Source organism: Orycteropus afer, unplaced genomic scaffold, assembly GCF_000298275.1.
Source record: "Orycteropus afer afer isolate SDZICR_OR568_19922 unplaced genomic scaffold, OryAfe1.0 scaffold01175, whole genome shotgun sequence".
NCBI lineage: Eukaryota > Metazoa > Chordata > Mammalia > Tubulidentata > Orycteropodidae > Orycteropus > Orycteropus afer.
This window is the reverse complement of record NW_006922762.1, coordinates 43,038-46,056: the sequence shown is the minus strand read 5'-3', so window position 1 is coordinate 46,056 and position 3,019 is coordinate 43,038. Positions and strand designations below refer to the sequence as shown.

The window sequence follows — 3,019 nt, the reverse complement described above, 5'->3', positions numbered from 1 at the left end:
GTTCAGCAGCCTACCATGCTTTGCTGACCTTGGGACTTACAATGGACTTAAATTAATGGCCTGCCTTGTGGTTTGGTAACATTGGACTGTGCCTATTTACTTGTCAACCTTGGAACTTCTCAGCCTCAGCAGCCAGCAGCTTTCTGAGTGAAGAAATGTCTCTAGCTCCATTGGGTCAGGAGCAGGAGGCAAAGCTGGACCCCAACGTTGAGAGGCTTTCACCCAGCCCCTAGAAATTTGCCCTTTGAACTTGGACTTAAAGCCTCCAAATTGTAAGAGAATAAACTTCTGTTTGTTAAGGCTATCCCATTTGTGGTATATTCTTGTCGGAGCAGCACTAGGTAACTGGAACAGGGTGTTTTACATGCCAGGTCCTCTTCAAAACAGTTTTTGTGCATTATCCATTTAATTTTCACATATACTTTTTAGGAGGGTACTATCTTCATTTTATAGATAGGAAACTAAGCATAAGGAAAATTAAGTAATTTAGCCAAGATAGCATAGGATATAAGTGTTCAAAATAGGATTCCAACCCAGTCCAGTCTATTTTGAACTGCAGGGCCCACCTTCCCTTCACATGGCATTCAGGCTGAATAGTCTGTCCCAAACTACATTTCCAAACTATTATACATTTTCACATCTTTTATTTTGTCACATAGAAATAAAAGTTGTTTTTCCAATCTAATTACATTATGTCAAAAAAGTAATATTGTACACCAACTGGTGATAGCTGCAAAGATATCTTACCACCAGCAATTCTACTCCAAGGTAAATACCAACAGAAACATGTATTCATGATCATCAAAAGATAGAAACAATGTGCTCACTGCAGCAACACATGTAGCAAAATTGGAATGATACAGAGAAGATTGGCATGTCCATTGCATGAAGCTGACACAGAAATTCAGAAACAGTTCCATATTTAAATAAAGCAAAGGGTAATATAAAAGAAAATAAATAAATTTTCTCATCAAAATTTAAAAAAGAAAAAAAAAACACTGCAGTCGAGTCAATTTGACTCATAGCAACCCCTCCTTGGGTTTCCAAGGTGGTATCACTATGGAACTAGATTGACCAATCTTCCTTCCAAGGAGAGGCTGGTGAGTTTGAACCACCAGCCTTCTGGTTAGCAGTTAGCATTAGGCACTATGCCACCAGAGCTCCCAAAATTTAAAAAAAAAAAAAGGAGAGATATAAATATTTTGCAAATACTGAAGCAATACCAATGATGGAAATGATAAGAAAATTCATAAACTAAATTAACTCAGCACAGAAAATAACCTGAAATGAAGAAATCAGCAACACCACAAAACAGCACATATAAAATGACAGCAATAAATTCATACTTGTCAATAATTATACTGAATGTAAATGGATTAAATGCACCAATCAACAAACAGAGTTGCACAATGAATAAGAAAACATGATCCATCAATAGGCTGTCAACAAGAGACATACCTTAACAGAAAGACAAAAATAGACTAAAAGTGAAATGTTAGAAATATATATATATATTTATATATAGAGAGAAATATATATATATATATATATATATATATATAAAGCAATTGGCAACCAAAAAAGCAGTAGTAGCAATATTGACTTCTGATAAAATAGACATTAAGACAAAAATCACCATAAGAGACAAGGAAGGACATTATATAATGATTAAAGGGTCAATCAAACAAGAAGATACAACCATAATAAATGTCCACACACCCAATGGAAGAGCTCCAAAATACATAAATCATACTTTAACAGAATTGAAAATAGATGATACCACAGTAATGTTAGAAGACCTTAATACACCACTTTCAGTGAAAGATAGAACAACCAGAAAGAAACTTAATAAATACAGAGAACTAAACAATAAAATCAACCAACCTGAACTTACTACAGAGCACTTCAAACAACAACAGGACAATATGCATTCTTTTCCAGTGTACATGGAACATTCTCCAGGGTAGAACATATGTTAAGCCACAAAGCAAGACTTAATAAATTTAAAAACATTGAAATACTGTAAAGCATCTCTTCACATCACAATGCTACGAAATTAGAAATCAACAATAGTAAGATCAAGTGGGGGGAAAAAAAGCAAACACATGGAAATTGAATAATACCCTCCTTAAAAACCAATGGGCAATAGAATAAATAAAAAATGAAATAAAAAAAAAAATCCTTGAATCAAATGAGAATCAAAGCACAGCATACCAAAATCTTTGGGACACAGCAAAAGCAGTAATCAGAAGCCAATTTATAGCAATAAATACACACATCAAAAAAGAAGAAGGAGCCAAAATCAACACCTTAAACCAACATCTCCAACAATTAGAAAAAGAGCAGAAAAAAAAGCCTACAGTCACAAGATAAAATGAAATAATAAAGATACAAGTAGATATAAATGAGACAGAAAACAATAAAATGAATAAGACTAGAAGTTGGTCTTTGAAAAGATTCATAAAATTGACAAATCCATGGAAAATTTAACAAAAGACAAGAAGATGGTGCAAATAATATGAATAAGAAATGAAATGGAGAGTGAAGAAAATCAATGTCATATGGAAAGTATTAGTCCAAAGGTTTGATTTACTGTAGTAACCTCAACCTTCATGACCCTGGGACCACAAGAACTAGATGTTGCCTGGCTACCAATGCCAACCACTCATAAAGGGATCACAAATGGAGATCTTGGATAGAGTGGGGGATAAATGTGGCACAAAATTCATAAACACAAAAATGAGCTGGCACCTTTTCCTACTCTAACTATACTAGATCATAGAAAAGATGGCATCCTCCCAAATTTATTTTATGAAGCAAGCATAACCTGATACCAAAACAAAGCAACAACAACAAAAAAAAAAAAAAAAAAAACCTCACTGTTACTGAATCAGTTCTGACTATAGCAACCTTCATTGGGTTTCTGAGGTAGTAAACCTTTACAGAAGCAGATTGTACCATCTTCCTTCCACAGAGCAGCTGATGGGTTTGAACTGCCAACCTCTGGTTAGCAGTCAAA

The 3,019-nt window shown here is 34.4% G+C and overlaps 1 non-coding gene across 1 annotated transcript; it reads left to right on the top strand.

Annotated features, from left to right (window-relative positions):
* Positions 1-819: 819 nt before the first annotated feature.
* On the top strand, positions 820-926 carry LOC122152031. The gene has a single exon (XR_006164377.1). It is a non-coding gene; the product is annotated as a U6 spliceosomal RNA (small nuclear RNA).
* The last annotated feature ends 2,093 nt before the right edge of the window (positions 927-3,019 follow it).